Genomic DNA, 27,860 nt, shown 5'->3' on the forward strand with positions numbered 1-27,860 from the left:
TTAACCCAAGTCCCTCACTCAGACATTCTAAATGCGCCAAATGTTCAAGTGTAACAAAAAATTACACATCTGGTAATTCTGCATGTTATTTATAGCCTTTCTGATAGAGGCATAATTGATTCAGAAATGTAATTTACAGCTTGGCATCTCCGTTTCAAAGCCTCAATTCCATGACATCCACCAAGAGAATAATCTCACTTTTGTGGGGAAGCAGAGATAATAATTGCAAAGAATTTTTGTATGATAGCCTCATGCTTCTTCATAAAGTTTTTCTTGTTCCTGTCTTTCATTTGCAAAGTGGCCAATATTCATGTCAGCCACACACTTTTAATTCCGCTGAATGATTTATAGAGACATAAATGAAGCATAAAGTTGATCAACAAACCCTAGGGTGATAGTAAATGGCTAAGGCAAGTTTCTTTTGCCCTCTACTTTTAATTGCAACCCTCATAAAAAACACTCTCTAAGTTAACTTAGGTAATTGTTCTCTTCAAAGAGAACATTTGTTACTTATGCTATTTTGAAAACTACCAAAGAATGCTGGAGCATTTTTCTCTATCCAAGAATAGTCATAAAATCTTCCTTTTTCCTTCCAGTCTCTGCTTTCCCCTTTTTCTTTAAACAGAAAATTGATGTCTTCATTATTTCCTCACTCCTGCCTAGGTATTGTGTACATTTTGGGGAAGATAAGCTTATTTGTGTGTATATGAGAAGTTAGTTTTCTCAAGGTAGTGAGGTCCAATATTTTATTGGAATCAACTTAGATATCTTATATTCATTCTTATGTCCAAAAATTGGTGAGCTATCTGGTTATGCACAGTGAATATGTATAAAGTAAGTTTGCTTTTGTTCTTTGATCATTTCATTAGAAGAGAATTCTAGGAGTGAAATTATTCATCAGAGGTTATTGATGCATTTGACACAGTAATATCCAGAAAGGTCACAGATGTTGGCCTGTTGGCACAATAATTTGGACTTTGGACCAGCCTGTCACTGCATTCTTAAGGACCTTTTGTCCTCTTGGTCTATTGCTGTCCCTCATTCCAGTGCAGCAGGACCAGCATGTCTGTAGGAGACTCACATCATATCATGACTCATTTTTTTTTCTGGTCCTCAAGGGACAGAGTGAGATTAAATGCATGACATCTTTGAAGTATTATTTTAGCAATCTGAGCAGCATCTGGAATATTTATACCAATGATAAATAATAAAATGGAAGGAAGACCTTTTTCAATAACTGGCTTCTACTCAAATTGTAGACTCAGCTGTGATTCCTAAATGTTTTAATTAATGCCTCTCAAAGGGAGGTTTTACTAAAGCAAATGAGAAGCGCCTTGGTACATATCCATTTATGTACTGAGGCTTATGAGCAGGGGGCTCTGATAGTCCCCAAAGTCCTTTTCTGTCATCCTGGAGTTTTTGATGCTTCCCACTGTCATGATAGGGCCACACTGTTCCTACCATGCCACCCCCATTTCCAAAGAAGAGGAACAGAATTAATCCATGTGAATTAGAGGGTGAATCACTGGATGCTGGAGAACTTGTTTTATATTAAGATATATTTGGGATTTTAGGATAATTTATTTTTTATAGTTAGACAATTTATTAATAACTTGAAAGGACAATGTACGGGAGAGTACTGTTTGAATCTACTTCAAATCCATTATTGGAAGATTCAGTGTCATATACCTGAAGAAATTGCACTTGTTTTTGTTCTAAGTAATAAGTAATCTAACATACTGCATATTTATTAAATACCCAGGAATTATGTAGAACAATTCACACAAAAGATCGCCTTTAATTCGAATCCCAAGTTTGTGATATATATATCATCACTATCATCATGTTGTAAAAGAGGAAACTGACTTGAAGATTAAATACATTATAAAGACCATGCTAGAAGTAAATAGTGGGACTCTTATCCAAAAAGGCAGATTGTAGAAGATGAACTAGAGTTTATCCAAAATTCAGGGTGAAAAAGTATGAGTGTCAAGGCAGAAATCATCCTTTGTTCACATTATGGAACTCACAATAACAGTCTCACAAAGGCAGTCCAGCTTCAGTGTGGTAACATTGCCAGTGTGCATAAAAAATGAGCCAAGAATTCCTAAGCATCTTGTATAACAGCCTCAGAAGATACCAGCCTCCTTGTATGATTTCTTACAAGAAATAAGCAGATTGACCTTCTGGTTTTTATCTATTCTTACCCTTAATTAGCAAATATTTGTCTTCTGTAAGCAGAAACTGAACAGTCAGTGGGATTTAAACAAGTCATAATCCACATGGAAAGAAAACAGTAATTTCTTTTTGGGGAAGCACATGAGACTTCATTATTTGATTGGGTTCTTAAGGTCTCGACTTACTCAGTGGTTATCCACTGAATCCACACTGAATCTTGGCTAAAGCAAAAGGCCAAGCCCCTTTCTTTGATTAGCAAAGAGGTACTTTAGGTAGAGTCAATATGAACTCTGGATGTGGCTGGACTATCGACAAGTGCCATGGGCAATCTACATGAATGAACTCTTCACATCCAGCTTTCCATTTGCTTTCTATCCTTGATTGACTTTTGAAGAGTTGGTCATTTTTACATTCAAAATGCATTTATACTTAAAAATTATAATTGGCACTTTTATTTAAGGTATATTCTTTTTTGAATTTTAATTTTAATTTTTTGTGAACATACTTACAGAGGGGTTACAATTACATGGACAAGATAATGAGTACATTTCTTTCTTTCTTTTTTTTTAATTTAATTTTATTTTATTTGAGAACATACTGTACAGAGGGGTTACAATTACATGGGCAGGATAATGCATACATTTCCTACCAAGCATTGCAGCCTCCTCCTTTGTTTACCCTTCACCTCCCTTCCCAGCCTCCCCCCTCCCCCCCACCCAATCAGACCCTCCCTCCCCCCCCCACCGACATTGTAAAGCTGGTTTTGACATGACATTTTGTACTTCAATGAGTACATTTCTTATCAAGCATTGCAGCCTCCTCCTTTGTTTACCCTTCACATCCCTTCCCAGCCTCCCCCCCCACCCCCCCCAATCCTCCCCCCCCACACCAAAGTTGTAAAGTTCGTTTTCTACATGACAACTTGTACTTCTCATTGTTGCAACAGGTCCACCTGTATCCTTAAATGACTTGTTTTTCCCCATCTCCTCCACAAATTATACCGACATCAAATATAGTGAAAGCAGGGGATTATACTGTGGGGGAGGGGCATACAAAGCACAAAGAAACAATCTTATAAATGCATTAGAAACAAATACATGATAGAAAAAAACATTAAAATACATATCTAAGGGTTCATTTTCCTAACATCACATTATCTGACCTTTTCTGCTTGACTCATACATATACTAGATATTGCAAATAAGGGAAACCATGGGACCTATGTTTCTTTGGGCTTGGCTTCAGGTATATTCTTTTAAAAGTATTTTCTTTCTTCTTTCTTCTTCTTCTTTTTTTTTTTTTTTGTTGGTCATGGGGTTTGAACTCAGGGCCTGGGCGCTGTCCCTGAGCTCTTTTACCTCAACGCTAACACTCTACCATTCTGAGCCACAGTACCACTTAAAAAAATTTTTTTTATGGTAAAGATACTGTACAGAGGGGTTACAGTTGCATGAGTAAGGTAATGAGTACATTTCCTATTGAGCATTGTTATTTCTTTCTTTGTTTTTCCCCTACCATCCTTTCTCTCCCCACCTTCCAGGACCCCCCCCCCCCCACCCGCCTTCCACCCCTGCCAGATGTAAAGTTCATTTTCAACATAGTGTCTTGTACATCTCATTGTTACAATGGGTCAACCTGGATCCTTGTTTCAGCATTTTGTTATTTCCCGTCCCCTCCGCAAATTGGAAAAATGTACATACAAGATGCACTGACAACAGGGGTTATACCATAAGGGGAAGAACATACAAAAGAAACAAAAATATCACATAGTACATTAAAAACAATAGCAAGAAAGATAAAACCTCTTGTGTTCCTATCTTGGGGCTCATTTCGCTTATATGGTCATATGTACATAGCTTTTGACCTTTTCTGCTTGTCTGGTAAGATTATCCTAGACATATACTAGTTACTGCAAATAAGGGAAACCATGGGACCTATGTTTCTTTGGGTCTGATCAGTACTTTTAATAATTCTTCTGTAATGGTTGGCTCTATGTTCTGTACAACAAGCTGTCATTAATCTCTGGATGTTTAAAAATACTAATTAATTTTCTGGCAATATTTCAATATTCATCAGTAATGAATTTTTATAAGGGTTGATCTTTGATTCTCTTTTCTGCCATTTGATTACAAATGAAAGTTGACCTTATGTGTCTGTATATGGAAGAATGGAAGATGATGGTTGGCATTTAAGGACTTCAAAGGTCATACAAAGGAGGTTACTGTGTTGATATATGGATGGACTATCAGTAGTTTACAAGCAAGTTAAGATTACTTACTAGCAAACTAGCTATTAAAAAGCAGGCCTTATTCTAAGTCCAGCTCACTTGCCAGCATTTATTGGAGAGTCGTGTTTCTTTCATTTCTAGTTTATCAGAGGCTCTGTTTTCCTGTGAAGTACTGAGCCAGAAGTATTAAGTACTTCCTTCTGCATGAGAAGCAATGCTTTACCTGTCCAAGCCACTGTTAATCAGGTTTTCTGTCTCTTACACCTGATTAATTGTTTAATTCTCTTTGGGCTTCAGTTTGATTATCTGTAACACGAGGCTTGTGTTCCCTGGATGAAAGGATTGGTAGTATTAAATGAGATAGAGCATGTAAAACACAAAGGATAGGGTATTGTTCAGTAGACCTCTGCTTCCTTGCCATGTGGAAATAAGACTTTCTCTGTTTCAATATACATGGAGGTAAGCAAGAATAAATGTATGGTTGGGTCCCAGTGGCTTGTGCCTGTAATCTTAGCTACCAAGGAAGCTATGTTTTGAATTCAGCCTGGGTAGGAAAGTCCATGAAATTCCATCTCCAAATTAACAAGCATAAAACTGAGCTAGAGGCATGGCTTAAGTGTGAGAACATCAGTCATGGGCAATAAAGCTGAGCAAGAGGTTCAAAGTCCAGCACGGGCCAAAAAGTATAGGGCAATAGATATTCTTTATTTTTAAATCTTCATTGTTTTAAAAATATTTTCTGAATATTTTTTATTATCTTTAAGTAGTTGTCCAAAATAGTTGCCACTCAACAAAACACTTTATGAATGTAGTCCATCTTGATCAATGTTACCCCTTTCCACATTGTCACCCACTTTTCCCAACTCCACCCTTCCCTCAGTTTTCTCAATTTTTAGGATATGTGTTGATTTTTTTTTGCCATTTAACAAAGCAGTTTATGTCTACAATGCATCTTGCCCTGTGTCTTCCCTTCATTTGCACCCCTGTGACCCACTCCTTCCCTTATTTTTCTCAATGCTGTGATATGCACAATTTATTGTGATATTTCCACATATGTATTTAGTATGACAAAACTCACCCCATTACTCTTTCTCATTCCCCTTCCACCCATTTTAAAACCATTTTAATGGATTTTTCTACTTTGACACACACATATGAAGTACTTTGATCGCATTCACCTGTTTCACCTTTTCTGCCCTCCTCCTGGAGCCTAGCCCCCAAAACTTCTCTCATTATATGCCTGTGCCAGTCTCTTCACTGTTATTATATAATACCATCTATCTAGCTCTTAAGCTATCTTTCACTTTCCTTTACGTTTCATGTTTTTTGTTTGCCTCTGTAGCCATTGTTATATGTATGTCATATCATATTGGCCTTCCTAAATTTCTTCTTGTATTCAATGACAAATTATGGGGAAGAGTAATGTTGAGGAGGAACCAGAGAATAAGGCATTGCCATGGTTTTGAAAAGAAAGGGACTTGATGATAGAATGAGCTGCTTTGAGATCCATCTTCTTAATCTATGCACTGTATGAGCATATTGACAAGTTACCTGAACTGTTTTCCTACTTGGAAACGATGGGAGTAAAGCTCATCTTTCAGGCTTCTTGTAAATGTTAAATAAGTTACTGTCTTTGGATGGGCTTCAGAGAGGTTCCAAGCATTCATTTCTTTTGCCTACTTCTCATTAATTTTTTCAGTTCTTAGTAAGGTTGTTTTTGTTTTTTTTCATTTTTGTTTTCAGCACAATTGCAAGAATTTTCTTTGAGTCACTCTTTAAAGTAGCCAGAAAGAAAAAAAAGAATGATTTTTCCATTGAGTAATGTCTATAGAAATGGAGCTCCACATGTTAAAGCAGAAATATGACTATATATTGTCTTTTCCCAAAGGATTTCCTTTGTTTAAGTGATATTTTGTATCATGAGGAGATGGATTTCACTGCAAATGAATGAGCTTTGAAGAGAGGAAGTTTTTAGATGAAGAATCCTACTAAGCACTGCATTCTGGAGAGATTAGAAAATAAAATGTCTGAGAAAGTCATGACACTGGTATGCCTCCTAGTGAACAACTCAGACAGGTACTAGAGAATATCACACATATTTTTCTTCCTCATCTGAAGTGGTGGGTGAGCCACAGAGTAGATAGTAGGGAAAGACTCGTTGAAATAACATCAGATGATGAAATTTTACAAGCTCAGAAGCTTATAGATTTCTAGTCACTTCTTGGAATTATGAGAGCCACACATATCATCTGTGTTAATTTATGAGGCAATGGCCTCATGTGTTTCCCAAAATACCCAGAGACAGAGAGAAATATTGAGAACATTCTCAGAAGAACAAACTTTCTGAAGAATTTGGATTCTTGTTCATCAGAGCTATTGTAGAGTATATTTGTCGTTGGCTTAGGCTGTTCCTTTTGATTGTAGCAGATGGGGTCTGATCAACCAGAGCCTTCTCTAAGCTGATACTCTGACAGCCATTTTATGCTAACAGGCATCCTTCATTGGGAAGCAGAGAAATCGAAATCAAGTTGGATCAATCGCATTCATTGTACAATACTTTATACTGGGAATAATACAGAATTGAAGGTGGGAACTGAGCTGGAATATAAGCGTATTTGTAGATGGAAAGTCTATTGACTGCTCTCATTGAGGTTTTGGAGTTTCTCATGATTCTCAGAGCTGTGGTCGGATGTCTGCGAGGTTCATTCTCATGCTTACTGTAATCATCCCTTTGTCTCAGGGAACAATTTCTCATAATTTCTGGGAGCCTTTATTTTATTTTTTAATTTAATTTAATTTTGTTTTAAAGATGATGTACAGAGGGGTTACAGTTACATGAATAAGGTAATGGGTACATTTCTTGTTGACCATTGTTACCCACTCCTTTTTTTTACTCCCACTATCTCTTCCTTCCCCATTCCCCCCCACCAAAGTTGTAAAGTTCATTTCTGACATAGTATCTTGTGAGTATTGTTGTTACAGTGGGTCATCCTTTGTCCTTCTTTCAGCATTTTGTTATTCCTCTTCCCTTACTCAAATCAGATAAATGCATACAAGACTCAGGGTACCAGAATTAAAGACAGTGATTGCCAGGGATAAACCTGTGGAAAAATAAAAATAAAATAAAACAAGAAGAAAGAACTAGATATAGTACGTTGGTGACAAAAAGGTCAACAACCAAAAAAAAAAAAAAAGACCTTTATTTCCATGTCTTGGAGTTCATTTCAATTAGTCTCACTCATTTTGTATGGTAATATGTACATAGTTATTGAGCTATTGTGATCCTCTGCCAGGACTATTCTAGACATATACTTATTATTACAAATGAAGGAAACCATGCAGCCTATGTTTCTTTGGGCCTGGTTTACTTCACTTAATATGATTTTTTCCAAGTCTTTCTATTTCCTTACAAATGGGGCAATGTTGTTCTTTCTAGTGGAAGCATAGATTCCATTGTGTATATATACCACATCTTGATCCATTCATCTACTCAGGGGCATCTGGATTGGTTTCATATCTTAACTATGGATAATAATGCTGCAATGAACATAGTTGTGCTGGTAGCTTTAGTGTGGCTTTGCTTGTGATCATTTGGGTAAATGCCCAGGAGTGGGATTGCTCAATCATAAGGGAGTTCTATGTTTAGTCTTTTGAGAAACCTCAATATTTCTTTCCGTAGTGGTTGAACCAGTTTACATTCCCACCAACAATGTAGTACCATTCTCTTTTGACCACATCCCCGCCAAAATCTACTATCACTTGTTATCTTGATAATGGCCATTCTAACTGGAGTGAGGTGAAATCTCAATGTGGTTTTGATTTGCATTTCTTTTATGGCCAGGGATGTCAAACATTTCTTCCTGTGTCTATTGGCTATTCTTATCTCCTCCCTAGAGAAATCTCTCTTTAATACTTAAGCCCACTTATTATTGAGGTGGTTGTTTCTTTGAGGATTTTTGTTGGAGGGGTTAATTTTTTGAGCTCTCTTTCTATTTTTGACAAAAGGCCCTTATCTGTTATATAGCTAGTGAAGCTCTTCTCCCAATCTGTGAGCTTTCTTTTTATCTTGTTAGTTATGTCCTTTGCCATGAAGAAGCTCTGCAGTTTAATGTGATCCTATTTAACTGGTCTTTCGTTGTTTTGTTGTGTTTCTGGGTATTTATTTAGGAAGTTTCAACCTGTGCCATAGAGCCCTAGCATATTCTCTATCCCCTCCTGTAATTTTTTTAGGGTATCTGCTCTTACCTTGAGGTTTTTGATCCATTTGGAGTTGATTGTGGTGCAGGGTGATATATAAGGATCTAACTTCAGTTTTCTACATGTGTATAGCCAATTCTGCCAGCACCATTTGTTGAAGAGGTTGCCTTTCTTCTACCTGATAATTTTGTGGGGGGGCCTTTATTTTAGAGGGGACTTTAGAAAAGGGGGCTCATGGAATGAACTAGTCTTAACATTGCAGTTGAGCCTCTACTACTTATTCTAAGTTCACCTGACCCCCAGCTTTACCTTAAGAGGTCTAGAGAGTTTCTCTAGTGGTGTGCTTGGACCTTCATACACAAATCATCTCAGCACTTGAGAATCACACTGTTCGAGTAGACACTCAGTAGAACATGTGAGTTCCACACATATTTCTCCCTGACTCTGAGATGGAGTTTTAAGTCTCAGATCCTAACCCTCAGGATACCGCATGCCAGGTCTGGCCACTCTTTCTATTCACCAATGAAATAGAGGTGGTGATGATAACTGGCAGGGAAAAGGGTTTTATTGCATGGCTCAAGCATGCTATGGGAAGATGGCACTTCAGTTAATCTTTAGCCATCTTTGGGGTACAGACATGAGCCATAAGTTTAAGTAGACAAAGAGGGGCAGAGTAGAGGGGGAAAAGGTAAGTGGCAGTTTAACAGTACTAGTCACAGTTGTATTCTGGTGATCAGAGGTGGCAGCAGGTGATCAGCAAGCACAGTGTCTCAGGTTTGGTCAGGCAGCGCCTGTTTGATCATTATCTCGATCCTTGTTCTCTGAGAGGTCCAGATAAGTTGTCGACACTGGAGGGATACAACCTGGTTCCCATGAGCTGATCCTCCTGCTCCATGGTTCAGCCTCATCATTATAGGTAATTGTTCTCTTTCTCTTTCTCTCCTTCTCCCTCCCTCTTCTTCTCCCACGTTCTTCTTTTCCCTTTCTCTTCTCTCTTCTGAAGTTCATATGTGCATGTGTGTGTGTGTGTGTGTGTGTGTGTGTGTGTGCGTGCGTGCGAGTATATGCACACACATGTGTGTGTGTGTATGTGTTTGTGGTCTATTCTGGAGGTGGCTGCAATGTGAATGGCTTAGAACAAGGACATAAATAGCTACAAAATGAAGTCTGAGATGAGAAGTTTTTCGCTTGCTTTTCAGCAAAAGCAGTGTAGGTATCTGTTACATACAATCAGTCTATACCTATTGGCTACCAGGGAACATTATCCCTGCAGGTATGATGACTTAAAAAAAAATCTCCATGCCAGGCACCGAGGGCTCAGCCTGTAATCCTAGCTACTCAGGAGGCTGAGATCTGAGGATCACAGTTCAAAGCCAGCTCAGGCAGGAAAGACTGTGAGACTCTGAATCGCCAAAAAACCACCAGAAAACTGGAAGTGGTGTTCTGGCTCAAGTGGTAGAGTGCTAGCCTTGAGCTAAAGAGCTGAGGGACAGCACCCAGGCCCAGAGTTCAAGCCCCAGGACAAAAAAAATCTCCTGTGCCTGGACATAGGAGTCTAAAGAGATCCATAGTTAGCTGTAGCTTGCCATTCAATAGAGCAAATCCTGGTGTTGTCAACATATAAGAGTATAGCACTTTTGGGATGAGGCTCTCTAATGTTGCATAAGCCAGAATTATGAAGGTAGGAAACAAAAAGTCTCCCATGTGGATTATTGGGAGAAAAGATAAGTTGGTCTTTTGCACTTTCACCTTTTGGTTTCCTGGCTTATGTGTCTTTCCTATCTGGGAGGTCATACCATGTAGCAGTGTCTAATTTATTAAATGTATTGTGTTCTGAAGAATGACACCCCTTCCTTTTAGAGCATTTCTTGGAAGTAGGCACACTAGTTGTGCTTTTTGAAGTTCTTCAAGTGTCCTGATAATCTGGATGCCTCTGGATGTGTAGTATGTGTTATTCTCAGAAAATATCATTTTTATGCGTCTACTTCTATATCTATTAGATCCTGGGGTTGGATGCCTGTGCCTAGCATTTTATGAGTCCCCAACTAATGGTGCAGGATGAATGAAAGGCATATTCATAGTGTTAGAAATAGCTCAAGGTGTTGGTGGTTGCATATGAATAAGGACACCAACTTGAAAAGAACTAGGCAGGGCAAAGTTTACTTGGGCAGAAGGGTGTGCCATCAGCCAAAATTCTGGCAAGCAAGCACACAGAGCAGGCAGGCTGCTACCTTTTTATTCGTAATCCAGCAGGCCCCACCCCCCTGCTAACTTTGGCTGAGCTCAGGTTCACAGTCTGTAAAAGTATGCAGCTTAATTAACAGTATATAACGAAAATTCAAGGAGTTTCTAACATGATGTCTTAATTTATGTGCTCAGGAAAAGGATGTTTGTAGCTAAAATGAACAAGGGCCAAACCTCCCAGCCAAAGCAGGAACCCTTGAGAAAAAATCACTCTCTCAAGAGTAAACAAAAGGGAGCAAACTGCTTTGATAGAAAAAGATGCTTTTTTCTCACGAAAGCTAGAATACTTGTGCACTCCAGTAGGATTGAAAGGCACATTCTAATGACACTTCCTTAGTCTGTATTTCAGAGTTCTCATGAATTAGTTCTAGTCTTACTTAAGAGTTTAAAGTTGACATTCATTAGTTGTACAGGAGGTTTAACAGGTCCACTTATGTATATAATGATTCTTGATCATAACCACCTTCTCTGCTCTTCTCCATGTTCCCTCCTCCTGCCCAGATTAGTCAAATTGAAATTCCTTGCTTCATTTGCACACATGTATTCACCTGTACATTTTTACTATGGTTCCCTTCCTTCCCCTTTCTACATTTCTGTCCTCATTCACTAGTGCCTATATCCCAGATAAGCTATATTTCAACTTCCTACTATTCTTTTTTTGTTAAAATGCATATTAATTATTCAAAAGAGTATATCTATATATACACATGTTATCCTATATGTGCTTATGTATATATTTATATTTTATTTTGTTGTATATATATATTTTTTTTTGGTTAGTCGTGGGGCTTGAACTCTGGGCCTGGACACTGTTCCTCAGCTCTTCAGCATAAGGCAAATGCTCCACCACTTGAGCCACAGCACACCTCTGGTTTTCTGGTAGTTATTTGGATATAAGAGTCTCATGAACTTTCCTTCCCGGGCTGGCTATGAACTGTGATCCTCAGATCTCAGCCTTCTGCATAGCTAGGATTACAGATGTGAGCCACTGGTGCCTGGCTATATTTATATTTTAGAGCTCTCATTCCTAAATGAGATAAAATGTGTCCTTTGTCCTTTTGAGCCTGGGTTAGTTCACTTGGTACGATTGATTCCAGATCCATGCATTTCCTGCAAATGATATAATTTCATTCTTTTTTATGGCTGAGTAATATTCCATTATAGATTGCTTATTATATAGAAATATGATGGAATATTATTATATATTAATATATAATAACATAGTATGTCAGTATGTTACTACATAGAGATATAATGAAATGTTAATACATACATATGTATTACTACATTATATTATTATATATATTATATATTAATACATATCTAAGCATCACTACCATATTTTCTTGATCCATTTATCAGGCATAGGACATCTGGATTATTTACATAGCTTGGCTATTGTGAATAGTGCTGTATTCAGTGGATTTATTGCAGATGCATTTATTCTTATTTTTTGAGGCATAATCTTTCCATTATTCTATATTCTTTTTGGAAATATTAATGATTTATTTTAGTGAAACAAGACAAAGTATGGAGAAATAGAGAAGAGAGTAAAACATTTCATGCTCCTTTTGCAGGACATAGAAGCTAAAATTCCCTATTGTATATTCTGCAGCATGTGTTCTCTGTCAGAAATAGACTTTTCTACTTAGTGCCTCAATACCAGTTCAATAAACAAAGAGAAGAAGAAATACAATTAACATTCACAGAATACCTCATGAATTAGGAGGTAGTCTTACCCTCGTCTCTACTTCTTTGTGTGCTTTTTTTTTGTGGGGGGGGGTGGGGAGAGGGTATTTCTGTTTTACAGATGAAGACAGTTTACAAAGAAATTTAGAAAGTTTAGAAAGAAATTCTATGACTCTCCAAGGTTCATGGATTGTATGCTTGGTCCCTAGATTATGATGATGAGAGCTGGTGTGGACCTTTTAAGACTGGCTTAGTGGAAGGTATTTAGGACACTGTTTTTGGGAGGGACGATTCTCTTGAGAACTCTGGCTAGTTCTTACAAGAACAAGTTGTCACTGTTCAAAGAGAAATATACTCACTACCTGACTTATGTAACTGTAATCCCTATGTACATCACCTTTACAACATAAAGTAAATAAATTAGAAAAAGAACAGATTGTTGTAAAAGTCTTGCGTCTGGCCCCTCACCTGGTTCTGTCTTCCGTTTTTACCATGCAATCTCCCCTAATGATGTGTGCTCCTGTCATTGAGATGCCATCTACTGTTGGGCTTTCTTCAAAAACTCAACCAATGGGGGCTTCCCAGTCTTGACTTCAGCTTCCAAGACTTTTTCTTCATAAGTATCCAGCTTCAGTATTTGGTTATACTAACAGAAAATTGCCTAATGTATAGACTCATTTGTACATTTGAAAGAGACATAGTTAGGATGAGTCAAGAATTAAATATACTCCAGTAACCTTCCTAATTTCCACTTTTGTTTTGCGATGTTATTAACAAAGGAAGCTTAAAGGCTACTTTTTCTATAGAGAAAAATAGATCTTTCTGTAGGTCAGGACTATGAAGATTTTTAATTTGATTTGTAGAGTATTAGGAAATTGGTCAACCAAAGGAAGACTACAAATCCCTATGGGTCATAGGGAATGCTAACATAGGCCTGTATGGAAATACATGTACTTTTTTTCCTTTTGCCAAAGTTCAAAGTATTTGCCATCTGGTTCAATCTGATAAACTAAATTTGAAGAAGATCTCCTCTTCCTCCACTCTCATTTTTCCCCTCAATAATTTTGCTATATGAAATCAAGCCTTGAGTTTTGTTTTGATTTAGCTAATTGGAGCCATGCTTTCCCTGAATCTAATTTCAGTTGGAACTAATTGCAGGGGAAAAGGTCATAGCTATACTGAGAGCATCTCTGTTCAAAGTATATTGGCATCATATAATGTTAACTCTACTTCTGTAGAGGTACAAATGAAGACAAAAATAAATTGCCCCAATATTCTGTATTTCCTTTTTGTTTAAATCAGTAGGGAAAAATTCACACAGTTATTGGCAAGGAAATCTTTCTTAGATATAAATAAATATAAGCTTTTCAGTTGATTTGTGTCTGTTTCTTGACAATAATCTGGAAATTGTCAACTAAGATGAATTTTGTGCCTGTTGAGCTTGAAATGATGATACAATTGTGTCTCAATTGATGTACCACATTTACCTATATGAAATGCTCTTTTATAATAACCTGGAAGTTTATTGAGAAAAAGAAAAAGGCAAACACAATTCTTTTTTCCTGAAAAAGAAAGGATTTTACATGTGCAAAAGAAGCATTTGTTCAAATAGAATAACCCTTTGACTTTTAAGCAGCAATGTGACATCTTGGAAAATGCTATTACCTTTTAGTCCATGGCAGCCTAAGTGTCCATTCTGCCTCATGGTGGATTTTTACTTATGTGCTTTGTCTCTATCTGCCAGGCAGCCTGTGATTGCCTCTGGTGTTTTATGCAAGTTAATGTCAATTAGTGATAAAACATTGATGTCAGCAGTAGAATATCACAGGATACAAGGCAGCAGCAGAGTATATTATGATCTCTGCAGGACTTTTCCCCTATTAATAGGTTTGTGTGGTCATAAACGCATATCCCTGTATGCATTTGAAGTATGAATGTTTCACCGCATGCCTCATTCTCAGCTATGATGGGGGAACTGACCCAATAAGAGGAAACAGATCAACTAAGCACAGGTTTCCTAACTTTCCTTCTCTGCATGAGTCTCTATGAGAATGTCCTGTTTTGCTCTCTTTTGGTGGAGATTGTATATTGAGAGAACTATTTACTCATCAAAAAGGAATGAGAAGCCAGGCACATTGACCCTTCCCTCTAATCCTAGTTACTTGAGAAGACTGTAGTTTGGGCCTATCCTGTCCTGAAAAATAGTAAGACCCTCAACTCAACACATGCCTATAATCCCAGCTATGCAGGAAGCTGTAGGTGGTAGCATCATGACCAAAAGCTAGGTAAAAATAGAGAGCCTATGTGAAAAATAACTATAGTCAAAAAGGTTTGAGGTTGTGGGTCTGGTGGTAGAACACCTGCCCTAACATGCATGAGTCCCTAAACTGAAACACCAGTACTGACTGACAAATAGACAGACAAATAAAAAATGGAATGGGAAGTCTCTGACCATCCACTTCTGAATGCAGATAAATTAAGGAAAAATAGTGACACCCCCAGTAGTCTACCAGGATTGGAGACTGTTTGTCCCAGCATGCCAATTATGTAATATTTAACTTTAATTTACTTCATTGATGTTGGAGGATGCCTCCTTGGGATACCTATTAAAACCATTGCTTTGATCCTAATACAAATGGGAAAAAATATTTCTTTAAACCAAGACTCCATTGCTTTGAAAACATTAGACTTTAAAATACCCAAACAGCTAGCGCTAAAATATATGCAGAGTTGGAGGGAACAGGAGATCCATTGTAGTCAAATATTGTTATGTATCCCTTAATCAATTATTGGCTACAAGGCCCCTTGCCTTTGTGTATCTATGTATGTATCTATTTGTTTTTAAAAATCTTTCTGTCTATTGCTCACCACTGTAGGTCTGAGGAAGACAGGAGTGATTAATGAACCTAGAGCTGCCAGCCAGTTTTCTTATTTGCACAGAAGCAATCAGTTAGTGGAACAGCCCAATTCTCATTGGGGAGCCTGATGCTTTCAGTCCTACGTAGAACACATTTAAATCTCGGCAATCAGATGTAGAGTTTAATCCTCAGGGAGCAATCACATCCTACCATAATTCAATGATTTGCAGATTATCCTTCAAAGTCTCTCCTAGATTCTTCTGGTCCATATAGAACTATGAAATATAGCTGTGTGTATCACTACAAATGAGCTAATTGCTATCCCCTAGTAATAATGAAGCCATTAATCAAGGTAACTAAACATAGTTCGAGTAATTTCACTAGAGAGGGGAAACTTACAAGAGACACACACTACACGAGGGCCCTATAACCCTGTCTCTCTCTCCCACTCAACACACTGACATTTTAGAATGCTAACACAAGTAAAGAATTATCATAATACTTAGCATTTATGTGGCTCTTAACGAACATTAGCTAATTAATCCTCATGCCACCTCTCAAAGGCAAGTATTGTGTCTATTGTTATCCCCCCTTTTCAATGCCTAGAATTGGAGAAATGTTAAGAGATTCTTAGAAAGGTTAAGAGACTTGCCAAAGGTCGAAAGACAAGACAGTAATAGAAGTGAAATTCCAGTTGAGACATCACGGCATAAAGACACATGGTCACTTTGAAATCTGAAAGCCCTTTGAGGTCTTGCTTGATTGTGGTACACAGACTTAGGCTATGGAGAAAATGGGGATTAGTAGCCAGACTAAAGTGATGTGCATCCATGATAAGAAGCAGCGTGAGGTTCAGCTTCTCGATTGACTGCTGGTCTGGAGAGTATATCCTGTAAAACAGCTCCCTTTTCTCTTTTACTTTTCTAGATCATACAATGAGATAAGCAAAGCTTCAAAAATGGCTTTAAGATTACAATGCTGTTCTGTAGAACAGTGTCAGACTACTGGAATCCCTTGCTGAGATGGAATGTAAAAAGAGTGGCAAGTTTCATGTTTAGACCCAAGAAAAGTGAAGAGTAATGATAATTCCTCTTATAAATCCTACTTGTAAAACACACACACACACGCACACACACACACACACACACACACACACACACACACACACTCACTCTACAACTAAAACCCTAAAATAAACAAAATAGAAAAAAATGCCCTGAAGTTCAAATGTGGGGAAAATGTCTTGTTTAAACAAGAAATATTCTTTTTTAAAAAATGGTCAACAGTTTACATGATTTAGCCATTTAAGATAATACATTTTAAAATAAAAACTGCCTTTCAGAGGTAGAAAGAGCTGAAATTGAGTTAATAGGAAGTATAAAAATGTTAGTGAATAAGAGATACTTTGCCAAGTCGAATACTGAAACTTAGATTTTTCTTTTCTTCAAGTATTTTTTCCAATAGCTCATTATCATTAATTAATAGCCCAGGAATAAATATTTTATTTGATGTTCTGAAAAGGAAAAATTGTCTCCCCTGATAATATTAATACCTAGAGAAGGTCAGGAAAGAAAAATCTTTAGATCAAGGTCAGATGTAAAAAGGTAGCTTTAATTTGCTGGTGAGGTGTTGTCATCACAGTTATGGAGAATTTTGTCTACCTCTGTCCTGCTCCTTTAAAGCACGAGTGCTAATGTAACAAGATCCACTAATTTGTAGAGCAAAACTGAGATTGTCTGAGACTTTCTAAAATGTTAATACTAAAAGGACAGTAGAGAAAAATGAAATCTTAATCATAGCAAAACAAACACAAAACCTCACTATTACTACAGTAACATTTAGAAAAATCAGCTAGGCCAGATGTGGTGGTATACAGATATAATCTCAGTACTTAGGACGTTGAGGCTGGTCAACTTTAAGTTTATTGTCAGCCTGGCCAGGAGGCTGGTTTGGATGACAGTAAGATTTTATCTCAAAAAACAAAGCAAAGCAAAACAACAATAAAAATAGCTGGCTACCCATGCCTAAAATCTTAGCTACTTGGGAGACATTGGGAAGATAGAAGTTGAGGCCAGTTTGGGCAAAATGATAGATAGCCTTTATTTTTTAAAAAAAGGAAGGAATAAAGAAAGGTCAGCTGGATCTGTAAGGCCTAAGTTATCTGTTTTGTGGCTTCTAATGGTTGGTGCAGCTTATTAAATATTTTGCCTGTATTGCATGTCAAAGATTATATACTGGAGGAGATAGGTTTGAACTACTATTATTATTTATTCATCAGCATAGAGGTATTTATTTATTTATCAACAGAATACTCTATTGGTTATCACATAGAAAAATATTTAGAGTGATGTTGATGTATGGGCTAGAGATTGATAAAGCCTGTTAAAAAAAGACTGTACTTGGTTCTAGCACAAGTTCCCACTGAGCCCTGGTACTGGAGGGTGGACATGTGAGGCCTAAACTCTCACACTCACACTGTAGTCTGAAGAAGTCTAGGCTAGAGAGAAACACACTGCCATCAGGAATGGAACACACATGGTAATGCCCACTATAAATTCAAACTTGGTAACAATTTTGAGTTATTAGTGGTGGACTTTAAAATTTTTTTTATTTATTTGTGTTTTAGAAAGCTAAATCAACCATTTTATTTTTACTGAATTAAAGTGTAGGCATTTTATTTAATAACATATGATATTATAGACTGTGTTTTTAGAATGCAAATACATTTAAACCTACCTGATTTAATTATCCAGCTTTTTTGTTTTACTTTCAAGATTGTGTGTAGATCAGTATCTTTATGATAAAAACAATTGCTAACAGTCATTTTTAATGCTCACGTCCTATAAACACTCTTAATTCATATGGGATAGTTTCAGAAAATCACAGCAATAAGAAAAATATTATGGACTACATATAATCAACTACTAAAGGATCACTTCATCTATCCACACGTCTTCGTATCAGCCAGCGTCGCACTTCCCACTAGTGCTACATGGAGCTATTGTCTGACAGACCAGAATGTGTTTGAATCATTAGAATGTTCTGGCTGAAGTCAAGAATACTCTCAATTCTGAAAAGACTCTTTCTTAAAGGTGACTTACACATTCATTATATTCTGGTGCCTTGCCTATGTAAATTAGTAATCAAATATTCTAAATTAGTGATGAAAATAATCTCACCAAATGCTAACATATCCTAAATCATAGTCGTAAGGTGTAAAAAGTCTGATTAAAGAGTTTTGTTAAATATCTTCATAAGTATCATTTTGGTACATTTTCTAATCTTCTATAAGCATATTAAAAACCATATACTTACATGTAAAATTCGTGTAGCAGGCAAATAAAATTGGATACAAAAATCTTTTACTATACTCATTTTAATCAACTTCCTTGTGATTGAGCTGGTTGAATGAACTTTTAATCACATGTAATGAAAAAATGACTTTTTACTCAGTAAAAAGTCAGCTGTGACAACCCACTATAGTAATACAGGTTGTCTTCTATGGAAATTTTTATAAATGTTGAGAGAATGAGCCAGCATATTAATGTCCAATAATTCTGTTTGCATGGTCCTTCATATGGTATCCCTCATACTCTGATTTTAATTCTACTTCAGTAAACATGCAAGTAGAAGATGATAATTCTTTGATTTTAAGGAATTTGAGAGCAAGAGAGAGTGAGAGAGCGAGAGAATGAGAGAATGAGAGCGAGAGAGCGAGAGCAACAGAGAGAGAGAGAGAGAGAGAGAGAGAGAGAGAGAGAGAGAGAGAGAGAGTCATTTAAGGAATGCCAGATAGAGATGCTCCCATGGTTCTACCCTGTTTAGTATGGAGTTCTGATTTCTGAAAAAATGCCTAGTCATAATTAAGATGCAAGAGTTTTGTTGTCCCCAAACTTTCCCTCATGTCCTTTGTATTTGGCCCAAATGAACTTTGCAAAATGCACTTCAGGTTGATTTGTGTTGTTGTATGTTACAGCATCTAATTCATTCTATTTCCAAATAGCATTCCACTTCACAGATATATCACTTTATATCATTTACTAGTGGAAAAGCATCCATCATTCCTTAAATTGGTGGAATTTTTAGGTGTTTGCTGATGATTTAATTTCATGTTAGTCAGAAAATACCATTTATATTGATTTTTATTATTGTTGTTTTTGTTATTATTTGCTGGTTCTGGGCTTAGACTCAAAGCCTTACACATGCTTGTCCTGTTCCTTAGGGCTGCACTCTACCACTTGAGCAATGCTTCCAGACCTCAATTTTTTATGTTTTATTTATGACTGAAAACAAGGTTTGAACATTTCACATGAACTCCAACAGAGTATTTTATTCTTCTATTGTTGGGTTGAGGATACAATAAATGACAGTTAAATTAGTTCTGATTGCCTAATAGTTTTCATAACATTTTAAATTTTTCTGTGCTCATCTTTAGTTTTTTGCTTTTATTGTTATCTTAAGAAATTTCTTGAGAAATTATGAATTTCTTGTCTTTTTTCAGTATCTGAGTGCAATTCTGTCAGTTGCTTTCTATCTTGACAGTGGTTTTCTCTTCTTGCTTGTCTTGAGTCTTATAACTTTTGTTTAGATATTGGACATCCTATGTTGAATAGTACAAGATAAGGTTTATGTCTGGAAATAGACATTATCTCTTTTTTTTCCTACTAGTTTTATATGTAGAGTTACTTTAATTTATTGAAGGGTTGATCTGTGCTTGTGGGTTTTTTGTTGTTGTTGTTGGTTGTGGGGCTTGAACTTTGGCCTGGGTGCTGTTCCTCAGCTCTTCAGCTCAAGGCTAGTGCTCTACCACTTGAGCCCCTGTGCCATTTCTGAGTTTCTGGTGGTTTATTGGAGATAAGAGTCTCGGACTTTCCTGCCAGGGCTGGCTTTTTTTAACTGTGATTCTTGGATCTTAGCCTCGAGTAGTGGATTACAGGCATGAGCCATCAGCACCTGAATGGGCTTGTGTTTTGTTGTCATCACATTTCTTTGCAATATATCACTGAGTTCAAATTACTTGCTATTACCCTTTGCTTGGGGATGGGGCTCTATGCTAGAAAATTTTTCTCTGTTTAGCTACAGATTTAGATATTTCTAATGATCATGTACTATGTACCTGAGAGCTGTTCTTATACTCATGTTCTTCCCTCTAAGTTAGATTTCTGCTTTTTAATTGATGATGATGGTGATTTGTTTCCTTCTAGGTGTCTCAATGGATCATCACCTGTGTCCAAACAACAGGGTTTGTTATTATGACTTTTCTTGGATAAGGTAGATAATAGAGATGGATCCAGTGGATCTGTGTGCTTTTCCAGTAGTGAAGGCTACTCATTTATCCAGGCTGTCCTCACTAAGAGAAGCTGTCTTTGGTTTCTTATTCTATCCCGTTTTTCTCATAAGCAGTGTATAGTTTCCTAGGGAAGCCTTAAGAAAGTACCAAAAAAACCCCAATTATTATGTATCTGGAGGCTAAAAGTTCAAAATCAAGATGTTGGCAAGGTTCCACCTAAAGTTTGGGAGAAGAGAGACCTATTTCAGGCCTTGTATTTAGTCTTCCTAAGTTTCTTCACACTTTCTTTCTTTCCTTCTATATGCCTGTGTGTCCAAATCTCCCTTTTATAAAGATGTGAGTCCCACTGAATTAGAATTAGACTACACTTAATGATTTTTGTTTTTTTTTTTTTTTTTTGCTGGTCCTGGGCTTGAACTCAGGGCCTGGGTGCTGTCCCTGAATTTCCAGGCAAGTGCTCTACCACTTGAGCCACCATGTCACTTCCAGCTTTTTTGAGTTTATTGGAGATAAAAGTCTCACGGGATTTCCTGCCTAGGCTGGCTTTGAACTGTGATTTTCAGATCTCAGCCTCTTGAGTAGCTAGGATTACAGGTGTGAGCCACTGCCCCCTGGCTACCTTTAATGATTTTAACCTATTTCTGTAAAGATCATGTCTTCAAATGAAGTCACATTCTGAGATACTGGGGACTTGATTTCAACATAAAAATTTAGTAGTGGTAGACTGCACAATTCAAACCATAAAATTCAGTGGGTTCTGTCAAGATAGTCTGGAATTTTTTTTTCTTCTTTTGTATGTTCTTCCCCCATGATATAACCCCTGTTTTCACTGTATTTGATTCCAGTGCCCTGCATCTTGTATATACGTTTTTCTAATTTGGGGAGGGGAAGGGAAATAACAAAATGCTAAAATAAGGATACAGGATGACTCATTGTAACAACGAGATGTACAAGACACTATGTTGAAAACAAACTTTACAACTTGGGGAGGTGGGGAGGGAAGGGGTGGTAGGGGAAAAACAAAGGAGGGGGAAACAATGCTCGATAGGAAATGTTCTCATTACCTTACTCATGTAACTGTAATCCTTCTTTACAGTATCTTTACAATAAAAAATATTTTAAAAAAAGATAGTCTGAAAGTGGATGTCCTCTCTCCTTGGTCTGTGATTCCTAGAGGGTCTGTTCTGTTATACTAGCCCACTTTAGCAACTTGTTGAAAAATTTTTCACAAGTGTTTTTACTTGTTTTTATAGCAGCGTTGTCATTCTCCAGTGCTCTACCTCTGGTACGGACAGTACTTACTAGTGCAGCTCTGCTCTGAGATGCCTGTCTTTCCTCAGATTTCAGCCTATTTGGGTGTGTGACTTAGTTCTTCCATGAATTTCAGAGAAAATGATGTTTTTTTCTGTTACAGTTAGGTAACAGTAGCATTATCTTTAGCTTTTCAGATACTAGAAGAGAGGGAGAAAATGGCAGTGCTTTTAAATTTTAGTGCATCATTATTTGTTGTTATATGTAGACAGAGAGTAGACAATTATAGTGTTCTTTTATCCTGGAGCTTTGTTAGACTCACTTATTAGTTGTAGCATTTAAAAAGCAGAATCTCTATGATTATTCATGCAGATAACCTTTACTTAAAATTTCATTCATTCATTCATTGTACTGGGGCATGAAGCCAGTCTTTTCTTTTTCCTAGACAAGTGCTCTACCACTTTAGCCATATTCTTAGTCTCTTTGTCTCTATCCTTCCCTCCCTCCCTCCCTCTCTCCCTCCCTCCCTTCCTTCCTCCCTCCCTCCCTCCCTCCCTCCCTCCCTCCCTCTCTCCCCCCTCCCTTCCTCTTTCTTTCTTTTTCTTTTCATTTAGACTCCTATTTATTGCCCAGAATGGCCTCAGACTGAAATCCTCCTACCTTCACCTCCTGAGTTGTTGATATTACAAGCATGTCGCATTATGTCTGGTTTGTGGTCAAGACATGGTATTGCTGACTTTTTGCTTGGGCTTCTCTTGTCTCTAACTTCATCTCTTCATCCTACTCAGGATACACACAGCATGTTCCACCTTGCTTGTCTTTAAAGTTTTCATAGGATACATAATAATTATACATATCTATGGATATTTCAATACATGTGATTTATATGATAGTTCAATACATGTATTTGAGTATACAAAGGATCTGATCAGAGTAATCAGCATAATGAGCACTTTAAACATTTATCATTTCTTTGTGTTGGAAAATTTCCTCTCCTAACTATTTTGAAATGTATAATTAATTCTTGTCAATAATGCTTATCCTACTGTTCCTATCCAGTTTTACCTCTTGTAGATAATCTTACAATTAACGAATAAATTTGTATTTATTTCTAATTTATAAGCTTATTATTGTCTTTTCTCAAAGTGGCTGCAGTGGCTGGTCCTTTAGCACAATGTGAAGTAGCAGTGATGGGAAAGACATTCTTGCCTTCTCTCTTCTTCACAGTGATATGTGATGCTGGCTGAAGGTTTTTAACTTAAGTACTCTTTACTGTCTTGAGGAAGTTTGTTTAAATTATTTATATGAATAGGTATTGCCTTTTGTCAAATGCTTTCTGACAAATAATTTTTAACCTAGTTGACTCATTTTGCTTCTTCAAAAGAAATACTTTTTATTTATTTTATTTTATTTTTTATCGGTCATGGGGCTTGAACTCGGGCTTGGTTGCTGTCCCTCAGCTCTTCAGCTAAAGGTGAGCACTCTACCACTTGAGCCACAGGGCCACTTCCAATTTTCTAGTGGTTTATTGGAGATAAGAGTCTCATGGACTTTCCTGCCTGGGCTGGCTTTGAACCGTGATCCTCAGATCTCAGCCTCCTGAGTAGCTAGGATTACAGGCGTGAGCCACTGGCACCTGGCAAAAAATACTTTTTAGACAGAAAATATTGAGTGACTTGAGTAAAAAAATACAGTAACGGCTGTAATCCCAGATAGCCAAGAAAATGAAATAAATATACAGTTACCTTGTTTTCACTCTCTGATTCATGCTTATTTGTTGTAGATCAGGTTGGTAGAAGTTTCTAGAAAAGTGGGAACTTTAGATACAGAATCGACAAAAGGTTATCTTAAAGATATGTATTCAAATGTTTTTTTTTCTTTCATGGGATTGTTTCTAACACATTTATAAGATTATTTCTTTGTTGCTTTGTATGTCCCTCTCCCACAGTATAACCCCTGCTTTCACTGTATTTGATGTCGGTATAATTTGTGGAGGGGAAGGGGAAAAACAAATAGTTTAAATAGGAATACAGGTGGACCCATAGCAACAATGAGATGTACAAGTCGTTATGTCCAAAACGAACTTTACAACTTTGGTGCGGGGGGCGTGGGGGGGGGGGGCGGGGAGGATTGGGTGGGGGAGTTGGGGGAGGATGGGAAGGGATGGGAAGGGAAAACAAAGGAGGAGGCTACAATGCTTGATAAGAAAATGTACTCATTATCTTGCCCATGTAATTGTAACCCCTCTGTACAGTATTTTCACAATAAAAAAACAGTATAACCAATTTAAAAAAATTGGAACTTTGGAAATCTGAAAAAAAAAAAAAGAACTAGCCTTAAAAAGTATTTATGAGGGCCAGGAATGGAGGTGCATGCATATAATCTCAACTACTTGGGATGCAGAGATAGGAGGATTGCTGGTTTGAGGCCATCTTATGCAGAAAAGATGGTAAGACCTATCTCAAAACCAGGCTGGAGCAGGGCACAGTGGCTCACAGCAGTAATCATTGTTACTTAGGAGGCTGACATTGGAAGGAATATGTTTTGAGGCCAGTCTAGACAAATGAGTCATAAGGTTCTCATCTCAATTAATAAAAACCTGGCCATGGTGGCATATGCATGTCATCTCAGCTATACTGGAATTATAAATAAGAAGTTGTACTTCAGTCTGGCCTGAGAAGTAATGTGAGACTACATTGTAAAAGATTACCAAAAACAAGGGACAAATTAGAAAAGAAAAGGTTGAAGGTATGGCTGTTCAGCAAGCTAGAGGCCCCTAAATTCAAACCCTACTACTAGCCAAAATATAGGTATTTCTTATTATTTTAATTCCAAAATTAGTATCTCCGTTTTTACTTTCTAATATATCTTGGGTATTGTAGAAAGTGTGTGGCATCCAGTATATCATTTAGTCCTATTAAGAACTATGATTCCTCCCGCCCCCTGGTCTTGAGGCTTGAACTCTGTGCTCTCCCTGAGCTCCTTTTGTTCAATTCTAGCACTCTACCACTTGAGCCATAGCACCACTTCCAGTTTTTTCTGTGATTACTTGGAGATAAGAGTCTCATGGACTTTTCTGCCTGGGCTTGTTTGAACCACTATCATTGGATCTCAGCCTCCTGAGTTACTGGTGCTCAGTTAATGATGTTTAAAAGTATGAATACAGAGCACAATATCAGGAAATTTAGAGCACAAATACAGAAGACTAATTGCCAAGATTCATATTTCAGCTCTATCATTTACTTGTTCAGGAACCACTGGCAAATCAACCTTACTTAATCCATTGCTTTGTGTGTGAAGTAGGAAGTTGTCTTAATTATGAGGTTTAAATAATATTTAAATTGTACAATATTTGCTGTGGTTTGCATGAGGGATCTTTTTTTTTTTTTTTTTTTTTTTTTTTTTGTCGGTCATGGGGCTTGAACTCTGGGCCTGGGCGCTGTCCCTCAGCTCTTCAGCTCAAGGCGAGCGCTCTACCACTTGAGCTACAGCGCCACTTCCGAGGGATCTTAATATTAAGTCCATATGTGAAGGATTGCTCCTCAGGATGGTGGTATTGGGGGTGTTGTGGATCTTTAAGGGTAGAGGCCTTAGGATAGGTTCCTAGATTATTGGAACAGTGTTCTCAAAGGGGACTATGAGACTCTGGTCTTGTTCTCTCTGCTCCTTGGGTTAAGATCTGAGCAGTCACCAGAACACATACTTCTTTCATGATATTCTGATCCTACAAGAGGCCCAATTGGTGGAGTTGCCTGATCTTGGACTTGAATTTCCAGAACCCAGGGCCAATATAGCCCGCTCTTTGCTTCCTAGGTAGCTTGTGTCAGAAATTTACTTGTAGTGCTGAAAAGCTGATGAATATAGTATTATATATGACTATGGCATATTTTTGCTACATTGAAAATTTAGTCAAAGTTAAGTATTTCTTACAAATGAGGAATTGAGATGTGAACAAATGCAGAAAACCAATACTTGTTAGAGCTTAGATTCTAAGAACAGCTGTTTTTAAAATGATCCCTGTGCACTCTGTTTCTATTATTTTATTCACTGATTAGGGAGAAGACATTTTGCTAATATATAGTGATATCCATATATCCTGGCTTATAGCTATTGTCTCAGTGCAATTTTTGTTATGTTTTTATTGTAAAAATAGTGTACAGAGGGGTTACAGTTACATGAGTAAAATACTGAGCACATTTCCTATCGAGCATTGTTACCTCCTCCTTTGTTTTTCCCCTACCATCCCTTTCCTCCCTGCCTTCCCAATTCCCCCTCCTCCCTCAAGTTGTAAAGTTTGTTTTCATCGTAGTGTCTTGTATATCTCATTGTTACAATGGGTCTCAGTGCAATTTTTTAATAGTGCTCTTTTAAAAAACTTTATGCATTAATTTTTATTAGTATACATAATTGTGCAAGAGAGGTCTCATTGTGACATTCCCACACACACATGCAGTGTATACTGATTAACCTCACACCTCTCAATCTCACTCTACTGTTCTAAACACCATTTTTCTATTTTCATACATACATACAAACCACTTTGGCCATATTCACTCACACTATCCTCTTTTAATAGAGCTCTTTTGCTTGTCCATCTTAGATAATAATTTATATGGCCTTCTCACTAGTAACTTACATTTAATTTATGCTTTGGTGACAAATTATTTCTCCTTCTGAATTTTCCTGTGGCTAAATATCCCTAACCTACATGTTCCCATGCAAATATGAAAAGGTATACACACATGCACGCGTGTGCGAGTGCGCACACACACACACACACACACACACACACACACACACAGAGTTCTGGTGACTCTTTTAAGGAAATTGTAGACACTAGATGATGACATAATGTGATGCATTTTGTATCCAGGACATTACCTATACTTCAGCAAGTTGGCAGCTTATGCAGAGTAAACACAAACAGTTTATAAGATCCTGTGTCATATTAACAATTGCTTATCTGTTTCGGATAATGGGAGTCCCTTTTCAATTCCTCATGAGATGAGGGGAAAGACATAGCAGTTCCTGTTGTTAAACTCAACTTGAGCTATTACTAAGATAGTCTTGGTTGTTCAAATCTAACAGACACAGATAGTCTATTAATGGTTTTCATGTGTGATTCTTTTGGGGTCTGTTCTAGGAAGGGAAAAAGATAAAAGCTATGAAAATATTTTTTAGCATAAGAATTTTCTCCCAAGGGAACTTAGTTCATATCTGGCTTCAAATATTTTCTTAGTAAATGTGTAGGTGAACATGTATTAGTCCTTTATAAATACCATTATTGTGAAAAAGTCTCCCTCTGGTGCTTCTACCACTAAAAGTGTTGTATTTGTCTATATGAGTGAAGAGTCCATGCATATGTCAGGATTAAAATATTTGTATTAGAAAGCTCAAAGTGAGGTCCAAGAAATGTTTCTGTTCCTTTTACCCTAAACCTTTATAGAAACTAAAATCTAAGCACTGTTTATTCCCTTGAGCCTCTGTGCTGTTCACACTTTTATATTTCCCTATAACCAGCATTTTATTTACAATGTGTATTTCAGTTTCAAGATAGTTAATTGCTTTTGTACCACATTTATGAACACATTTTTTCCTGTTGTCATTGAAGGGCAAACCATAAGCAATGTGTTTAGCCTTCTGCTCATCCATTCATATTCAGCCTAAAAAAATAGATTTACATCTAAAGAAATTCCCTGTGGAGTAGGAAACACAGCTGTTTTATCCTACTAGGCAGCCTGCAGAGAGATACTATTTTCCTGGGGGGAAAGGACACTCAAGTTTTGAGAATCTAGGTACTGTAGCATTGGAGGAAAAGCTGAAAAGAAAATAGACCATCTTTTCCAATTCTATTGTGGAGAATATAAAGAAACTCTTTGTTCAAACTCTGTCCCCCTCCTCCCTGCTCAATCTTTAGTCTTTTAAA

The sequence above is a fragment of the Dipodomys spectabilis genome, unplaced genomic scaffold (assembly GCF_019054845.1).
Source record: "Dipodomys spectabilis isolate Male_0828 unplaced genomic scaffold, ASM1905484v1 ptg000167l, whole genome shotgun sequence".
In the NCBI taxonomy this organism is placed as follows: Eukaryota; Metazoa; Chordata; class Mammalia; order Rodentia; family Heteromyidae; genus Dipodomys; species Dipodomys spectabilis.